Genomic DNA, 10349 nt, shown 5'->3' with positions numbered 1-10349 from the left:
GTTTAATAATTCATTTATTAATTCAGTAATTGTTCCCCATTAATTGTCTCACAATGGTGAAATTTACAATGTGAGTGTTTGCAACAGACACAGGCATTCACTAGAGACGCCATTAAGGATATGTGTTTTTTTTTTTTTTGCTCCCAGAAATTCCAACAAATTTTATTTATTTCAGAGAAATGCAGAACCTGGACAATCTCACACTGACATGGGCCCTTGGTGGTCATTTGTTTTGTTAATTCAGTGTTTTATCTATTTATTTACCTCTTTTGATGTGAACTAATGTGTTTTGTACTGATATTTTAAAACCCCTGTCGCTCTCTCTCTCTCTCTCTCTCTTCCTCTTGCACACACACCGGCATACACACACGCTGTACAGTCGTCTGGTTATAACTCACACAGACCATGTAATTCAGGTCCAATTGGTGTAAAATTGTAAAACAAGCCTAAGCTGAGAATGACATATGTGACTGCTGGCGTTCTCACCATTCACGCGTGATTTGTAGGTGGTGTAATTTCGCCCCAACCTCCCTATTAGCCTGTAGCCTCTCAGTCAAAGGCAGCGCCGGGCTGTTCTCTAATCTGAAGTGACAGCTCATATACTCTCACTCTCACACTACAGGGTAGCCTGAAGGGCCACACGGCTGCTACTCCTTTCAAAATGTTCAAACCAGGTTATTTCTATTGAAGTATTAAAGTCATACTTCAGTTTAAGCTATTATTTCAGACTGTGTTTTTTTTCCCCCTCCTTCTCTCTTTTATTCTAACCCCACAGCTGAGCCAGAGTGATGGAGTGTGAATGAAGTAAAGGTAAAGAAGTAGCTGAACGTACAAAAGGAAATGTACAAGGTTAGTCATAATGGGGGTGGGAGGAGGTTATTTAAAAAAAAAAACTTTCTTCATCTTTTAGAATTGATACAGTTGACCTAAACTTTATATTAATTTTGTAATTTTTGTGACAGCACTGATTAGCCTGTGTCAAGACAATACTTGGTCTGACAAAAAAAAAAAAAAGGCTGCCTATGGAAATAATTTAAGTTTAAGGTATTATTATGGTATTTTTCATGTTTGGATCAAAATTAAAGTCACATTAGAGTTAAGGCAAGGATTATATTTGTAGGATTTAGGGAATGCGATATGTTTACGTAGAGTGCTAAACCAAAACAAACAAACAAACAAAAGACAAAACAAAACAAAACACCATATGTGACTCTGTGTCTAGCTCTGAGGACCACAAGGTGGCAGTACTAACCTTCAGCTCAGTAAAAAAAAAAAAACCAAAACAGGGAAGAGTGTTATACGTTACTTCATTTCAAATAATAAATGGCAACAATGATGACTGATTAGAATGTATGACATGATCGACATCAATAACCTGTGCAGTGCAGGAGAGTCACATGACACAAAAAACAACTTTTTAAAAATGTTATATTAGTAATATTTGCTACTTTCTGTATGTTAGAGTAAATGAATAAATTACAATTAATATAATCATTAAATCATCATCATACCTAAAGCACCTGAAAATTTTTTTTTTTTTTTTTAAATCACTGTGATATAGTGAAATCAGACCAGTGGTGTAACGTGCATTTCTCAGTCTGTCTGTGGAGTGCTGCTTGAACAAATACACATCTTAATAATGTAATTATGTCTATAGAAACCATTAATATTATGCAGAAATGTAGTATAATGAGTCGTTATATCTTGGATTACTGAGGTAGCTAAAACATAATTCAACTGCGGCAGTGACATAATGTACATCAATAATAACATTGGACTTAAATGTTCAAATAATCATTACAATATTATTAAAAAAAAAGACTAAATACATTTAACTCACCAAGACTTGATGATTTGATCACAACATCCATCCTCCTCCCTTTCCTCAAGATGAGTTCAATGACTCTGTAGTAAAGATTATCTGTGTGGTGCACTGCCATCAACAAGTCCTTTCAAGTCCTATCTCCAGTTATGCTAATGGTTCTGCGCTGTTTTTATGGCACAAGTTTTAATTTGCTTTAGGTTACCAATGCTCCACAGAGCAGTGGACACTGAGAAAACTTATTTTGTGTGTGTGCAAGTCGCTGGATACAGTTTGCTCAATTTGAACAAATGCATCTAGTTCTGTGACCACTTAGTGATTTGATTGGATTTTCTGACCCTCCAATCAAATTACTCAAATTGCTGAAGTAAACTACACTAGCTATAGAAGCTGTAGAATACCCTAGTGTTGCCAACCCAAAACTTGTCAAAGAAAGAAACAATTTCATTGCCATTCATATTAGGTTTCCAGCACCTGAAGGCCTTAAGGCAGATTTCTTTCACCCTGGCAACATATGAAGCTGAAATATGATTGGATAAGATCAGTGGAACTTAAGTATCCGCAACTGGAAGCAGCTCAACCAAGAGAAAAGCTACATTTTTACCCTCATGTTTCCATTCGATTCCATTTCTACTCTGAAGTTTTAACCGTGTAATTCAATTCTTGGGTTTTGAGTTCTTACCATTTAACTGAGTTTTCAACTTATATACAACTATTTTTAAATTATTTTAAATTGTTTTTATTGTTTAATTCAGTGACGTGAGGTCAGGGAAGCCATCATGACAAAAAATAAATATTAATCATTTCCACTGATCTGTGTTAAAGATGCATTTTTAGTATGACTCAAATACAGGGCAGAAATCCCGGGTGAGGCAGCGGAGAGAAGTGCAGAGAAAAGTCAGCAGGGGAGTCAAACAGTACTCTGCCTACCCTCAAGGGGTCGTACGTGAACTGAAAGTTGGCGCCAAGCTAGAGCCAGTAGTAGGACAAGAACAGCGCTTTTTATGCTCTGCCTGATCCGATTGACTATGGATTGTATTTCAAGACGTATATCAAAACTGGACTTCTGGTCCAAACAGAAGATGATTAGTGATGGAGGACCAACGCCGGAGCGAAAAGGTTAGCTTCAAAGTACGGGGCAGAAGTGTCGTTCTTTTCAAATGTACTGGTACAAACAACAAGACTGGCTGTGTGGCTGTAAGAAACCGCCATTACTCCGATTTGGCTGTGGATGAACAACGGAGACTAAACCTTAGCGTCCACAATGCTAAGGTGAAGGAAAACCAAGAGATACAACCATGGACTATAAATGGTTAGTTTTTGTTTTTTAAACACAAGTTGAAAGTAAGTAGAAAAAAAATCGATGAACAACGGAGACTAAACCTTAGCGGTTTTAAGTTTTTGTTTTTTAAACGCAAGTTGAAAGTAAGTTGAAAAAAAGATGGACAACCTTTGATTAAAGCACCAGGATTTAAAGTTTGAAAAATAACTATATTGTCATTGCACAGAAACACAAGAAAATAGTGAGTCTGGCAACGACATAAGGTCAAAATTAAATCTGTGCTGCACTCATCTCTATACTTTAATTTGTTTACAGTAAATATGAATTCCTTAGACACAAGAAGGGTGCTCTATGCATTTCTATAAAAGAGACGTTCTTTGTAGGACAATTAAAACCATACAAAGTACACAGCTTGTAGGCCATGAGTAATAACTTGAAGTATGTATCTTCAAGTTATTACATTGTATGTATGTATATCTGACTCCAGAGAAGTCAGTGCCTCACCGGCCATGAACTCCACCGCACGTCACTGGTTTAATTGTTTTACTCAAATCCTGATTTTCTACAAAACTGCCGAAAAAAAACAACGTGCTGCAATTTTACAAATGAAATACTGTTTTTGACTGGAGTTTTGTGACAGATGTTGAAGTGAAATTGAAAAAAAATGAATGAATATCAGAGGGACAGATGTGTACACTGGACAAATCCATGATAAGGGACTTTTTAAAAGTTTGTGATGATGGAATGGAGACATGAAGGAAGTAAAGAAGGAGTTTGGAAATGAAAGAAGGATGGATGATAGAGGAGGAGGAGGAGGAAGAGGAGGAGCTGAGGGTGGAGGGTATATTGTTTTGTGGGCAAATTGATGTGATCCATCTGAACTCCTGTGACTCCTGCAGCAAACTCCCCGAGTGACCAGAACCACAGCAGCCAAGGGCAATCGGAAGAGGAGGAGCTCTCCCTCTCTCTCTCTCTCTCTCGCTCTCTCTCTCTCGCTCCCCCTCTGTGTGTTTTTATTTTGTACAAATAACAGACGATGAATGTCTTCCATTTTTCCACAGCAGTGAACAAACAAAGACGACAGCCCGTAGTTACACTGCATCTATCACACACACCTTTTGTCTGCAAAAAACACAAATTGTATTACACACACCTAAACACACACACACACACACACACACACATATATATATATATATATACACACAGACAACATTTACAGCAGTGTTTTCATTAAAATATCATTAGATTCAATAATTCAATAAGTGATATACATTCATGCATCTTCTACCACCAAATTCTTTTGTGGATTAGACTGAAACACAACTAAATCTCTGCGTCTAACTTATCTCACCCTAAAGTTTTTAATCATGGTACTGGAGGTGTCACCTCTGGTAAAGGTCGAACAAAAACAACAACAGAACAAGACACTTTCATTTGGATTTTTGCTCTTACATGCAGTGACGGTGGTAAGGTGGTGAGCATTGCTGCCTTCCAAGCAGTTGATCCAGGCTCAATTCCCTTCAATTCTTTCATAGTCACGTTCATATTCATATTTATGCTTTTGTCCAAGGCAATTTACAAGAGAAGGATGGGTTTCTTTGGTTCCACTGGGGTTCAAACCCTGGACCTTCTGCAGGTAAGGCAGACATGTAGGGGATGTGTGATAACTGCTACACTACAGAACCACTGAGTAGAATAGAATATTTGACTTTCTGATACACATATCTTCAGAAAGGTATAGGAATTTTTAGGTTTGACTTCAGCAGTTAACAGCTTCTTTAAACGTCATCAACGTTTCTGTATCTGTTGTCTCTCGACAGTTTGGTTTTGTTTGTTTTTCCTCTCTTAGTTTTAACGTCATCAACGTTTCTGTATCTGTTGCCTTTCGACAGTTTTGTTTTGTTTTGATAAACTTTTTCCTCTCTTAGTTTCGAAAATCCTCTTTTTCTCCTGGCCTTGGACTGGATTGGATATAATCTCCAAAAAATCCACTGCACTGTGAAAAGTTTCTTATTCAAAGATTTCTAAGAGCAGTGGTCCCCAACCCTAGGTCTGTGGACCGGTAATGGTACATAGGTCATTTGGTACCATTTGGTACACTGATTCTGCCAAGTACTACCTGTGGTACTGCCCTTTTTCTGCTCAGTTTTGTGTCACAGATGTAAATCATTAAAAATCATTGAAATTCTTTAATAGTTAATGATTCAACATATCAATAGAACAACGCCCCCTGTGTTCACGTGAACTAATTCACTGATTTGCGTAATGTGGAAAAATGTTTTTTTTGTGTCAAGAAAACTTTGGAATTTGATAATTCAACACAGTAAATCAAAAATTAAAAAAAAAAAGTTATCAAAAAATGTAGTTATGAGCTCATTCAACCAGTAATTTGATAGAGATGCGGTGAAATAAAATAAAGGATCGTTTTTTTCTTTTTTAAAGTAGTTACCGAACTTTTACTCGTCTTTGTCCTTAACTTACTGCTGGAGGGTAAAACAGGCAACGAGACGTTGTTTGAAAAACAACACAGACATTTATCTCCAGCATCGCCGCCACAAAAGCCAACTGGTGGGGCCGTCCACCCCTGTTAGCTGCACCGCGCTAAAGGACAGATTTATGCATGTAAATATTTTGACTCCTTGACATTGTGGGATGATTTTTACGATTTTATGAGGCAGTATTTCCGCCCCGCTCTTTTTATACATTAGGTGAATATTGCACTTAAAACTCCACCATTTAATTATTTGCACCGGCCCAATAAACAGGACTTTATGGCATCTATAAATCACAACAAACAAAAACACACTTCATGCTGTTAATCTCACGCGTTCCACCATAAAGCTGCATCTATAAAAAAAGATGTGTTTTACACCAAATGTACGCAGCTGAATACCTTAAGTAAATGTAATAAATGTGCCCAGCACCTCACGTAAATCTCACATGCCGCATGTTGTTAATTTGATACATTAGGCAATAATTTGTGATAAATAATTGTTTATTGGCCAAGCCGTTCTACAGTGAGGAGCTAATGATGTGTACTTAGCAAGTTTTTAAGGGACGATCCAATCAGGAGCAGAACTTTCCGGCAGCAGGAACCAATTGTTCGGCGAGGAGATGAAAGTATCGCTGTTTAACTTTTGGAAAGAACAAGAGAAAGAGATCACTAAAAGGGAGGAGATTAAAGCTTCTAAGCTTTTGCTTTAAACATGAACTTTCATTTAAGATGGGAATTAAAAAAAAACTACTTAAAGATAAAATCTGTGTTTTTCAATGTATAAAGTGAAGTTTGTGGTTTATAGCAGTGTTCCTTTTCTTTGTACCAAGGACTGATCGGCCAGTACTGGCCATAACTGCGGACCATTAGCACCACACCAATTGTTGGAGGATCATTAAATTTTCAAAATAAAACATCTTTTAGACTTTATTCTGTTAGTATTGGAGTCTGGATGACACTTTATTGATTTGAAATATTGCCAGATTATCTTTGGATGTGAAAAGTTAGTGTATATGACTGTATTCTCTTTGAATGAAGTAAATTAGTTCAAATTAAGTACATTTTTCATTGTGTCCCATTGTGACCTACTAACTGGTTCTGGTCTGCGGACCTGGTGTTGAGCACCCCTGGTTTAATGTATAAAATGTAATGTGTCATGCTGAGCTTCTGCACTCAAATGAGCATGTTTAGCTGAGCTGTTAAAAACCTGTTTTAAACCTACATTTGATGCTAAGGTCGGACAGTGGTTGGCGATTAATCATGATCGTAACATATGATGAATAATCACGATTAATCAAGGTAAATCCACATTCATTTCACCTCTTGTTCAAGAGGCTTCTTCAGTTCAGAACTGACAGTTCACATTCTTCTGTCATGCATTAAAATGCATAAAAGTTGAAATGCTTCTCTGAGTAATTTGATCTGAATAATTGAATCTGATTAATCTACAAAAGATGAAAAAAATCACCCTCCAGCGGTGGTAAAATAGGATCAGGCCGAAACTAAACCTTGTAATTTTTTTTAATCTTTGCTAGCACCGCTGATCATGAGACTTTTTTGGAAATAATTTTACCAATTTTTTTTTTTTTTTTAAATATACTGAACTCTTGTCGCTGCAAACTAATTCCAAAATATAAAATTTGGATCCTGGAGCACACCTGTGAAAGGTCATTTTGGATGCTGGTTATCAGCACACCATGTATTACACCATTTTAACCATGAGGGTTGTTGATCAAACTAATACATTTGCTGTACTGCTGGCAGTTCCTATGGCGGCCCTCTTTGTTGCTGTGTTATTTAGCCGGTCATTGAAACAAGGCTACTTTGACTTCCGTTTGATAATGTTCTGCTTTACTTCATCTGTTACGGTTGGTTTTTCCTAGACAAACAGAAGTCGTCGGGTGTAACAAGCTGCGACCAAAATCATATCGCCCCTCGTTTCAAAGTGTACATCATGTCACGTCAGGGTCTATATCAACTCATTCCACAATGTTCAGGGTCATTGTCGGTGTCGCTGATTCTCAGAAAGGGGGCCACTGCTCGCCACCGAGGTGCCGCAGTGATTTGTAAGCCGATTTGTTCCTTTTATTTCCCCTGGCCATACACACAGAATCACAGAACCTTTACACGCCACAAATACTGCAACACACACTCACATACATATCAGGCAAAAAACCACAGCGAGGCCAGTCCCACAGGACAATCTGTTCTGAATCACATTACAGCCATTTCCCATTCTGGAGGAGGGGAGCGGGCCCCAACAGAAATCAAATATTTATCATGTTGTATTAACCCCCACTGCTTCCCTGTACACACACACACACACACACAGACAGATCCGTACACAGCCTATACACCTGGAATTCATTATCTTATTAGACCGGAGTTCAGGCACTGAGGAGTGTGTGTACATGAGTTTGTGTGTGTGTGTGCGCACGCGTGTGAACGTGCCTCTGATACATTGCAGTGTTAAGATAAATCCGGGAACATCAGTGAGTGTTTCAACATCTAGTCAGACTGATACTTATGCGACAGCAGATTGTAGAAATCTGTCCACACTGTTGAGCTTAAAAATGTTATTTTTTTCTTTCAATGTCCGTTTAATAATAAAATATAATCATCCGTTTGTAATCTCGCAAATTACGATTGAATAAATCATATATTTTGCTATGTATCCCGCACTGATGTCTTCCCTAGTGGTACATATATTTTTGGTGCTTTGTTAACTCCACTTCTTCCTCCGTTATCAAATTGAAAAAAAGCTTGTTTTTGGAACATCCATGTTTCTTTCTCTTTTTTTTTTTCCATCGACAAATTGGAGTTACACTATAATGTTTTTGGAAGAGTGAGTGATTTTCAAGACTTTTTTTTCTGAAAATAATTCTGTCTATCAGTGCAATCAAGACTCCTAAGTCGTGGCTAATCTTAAGGTGTTTATTGTTTATTTCTTATTTATATTATGTCACTGTGTCATATGTCAACTTTGATAGCTTCTTTTTTTAGATTAAAAAATCCTAACCCTCTTCTATACACACTGGAAAGAAGGAAAATAACAGTGTGTGTGCTTGTGTGTGTGTGTTTTCATTTTGAAAGCGTCAAAAAACTCTTTCTTCCGGCCCAAGCTGCTTTAACTGAATCAATTTGTACTGACGGAAAGAAAGACAGGAGTAGGTGTGTGTGGGGACGCGCACGTGCGTGTGCGTGTACGTTGTCATTTCTCAGCAGTGATTGAATTAACAACAATAGTGTTTTGTGGCTGTAATCCATCATTACTCTGCTGATATCACACTGAAACCACATTTTCCACCACTTCCACATAAAATAATTTTTGATGCTTGTCTATAAAAGTCACACACACACACACACACACACACACCAGTCACTGCAGATCCACTATTGAGTTTGTTTGTGTGTGTGTTATTACTCTCACTTTCTCTGTTTCAACTAAACTTGTGTGTTTGATGTATCTGCGTCCTAAAAAAAAAAACAAATACAAAAATTGTTTTTTTTTTTTTTTTGGAAAATCAAGTTTAAATTGACGGAATCAGTGAGCATCAAAAACATGTGGTCGGGTGAAGTTCGTGGTCGGAATCAGAAGGAGTTCTAATCGTCTGTCAGTCAGCCCATACCACAGCCTCCACGCTCTCCTGAAGCACTGGTGTATATTTCATATTTTTAATGTGACCTTCGTTTGAAGCAGCACAGTAAGAGCTCAGGCTGAGGAAGACGCACAGACACATCATCTCCTCCTTCCTGTTCTTCTCTCATTTGTGCGTGATGTCGTCTCTGACCTCAGACATGCAGAAGTGAACCCATTAGCGTTGTTTATGACACGTTTAGGACAAGTAAACATGGCAGTAAACACTCCATTAGTCCGGAGGAAAGATAAAAAAAAATCACTAATCGCATCAATCACGGACCAGTGTGAGTGTGTATGTGTAATGTTTTTTTTTTTCCCCCTGAGGAGGAAAATATGAATAGCATTAGACGTATACAGTATAACATATTTCTGGACAATTCTTTAGATGTTTTTAGCACAGTTTTATAAAATGTGTGACCAAGGAAGGGAAATGAGGATTATATATACAGACAGGGAAACACAGGAGCCAAGGACACAGAAGGTGGGGAGTGGAGCACCTGACAGAGAAACACTTTAGTTAAGAAAACTAAACAGAGAATAAATTAAAATGAATAAAGGCAATAAAGTGGCGCTTTGGCCCAGAGGCAATGTCTCTGTCATTGGTGTGGAACCCCAGGGTTCACCTCCTGGGCAAGTTTGAATCCCGGTTAGGGCGGTTGGTACCTTCCAGTGGACTCACCACCTGCAGGAAGGTTCATGGGGGGACTGGTACGGTGCAGTGTGATTTGGGTGGAGACTGCTGCCCCTGCGACCCGGTAACGGATAAGCGGATGAAAATGGATGGATGGAAAGCAGAGGGATGGATGTCACAGTACTGCAGTCCTCTACACCTGGTACCAGACAGCCAAGGAGCTTTGGGATTCCCTAGATCAGGGGTCACCAACCTTTTTGAAACTGTGTGCTACTTCAAGAGCACTTAGTAAAACAAAGAGTTACTTGTTTGATACAGACTTATAATTAGCTCTGGGACATACAATACTAGACACTCTTCTCACCATAGCCATTGCACCCATTTGAATATCACCGTAAGTGTAACTCTCCTACGATACATTTGGAGGCTGGCAGGGACACGGAAGATAGCATGGATTCTTATGGAATCTCCAACTCT

Source organism: Cynoglossus semilaevis, chromosome 5 (genome assembly GCF_000523025.1).
Source record: "Cynoglossus semilaevis isolate Cse_v1.0 chromosome 5, Cse_v1.0, whole genome shotgun sequence".
NCBI classification, from domain to species: Eukaryota; Metazoa; Chordata; class Actinopteri; order Pleuronectiformes; family Cynoglossidae; genus Cynoglossus; species Cynoglossus semilaevis.
This window is presented reverse-complemented; position numbering follows the sequence as displayed.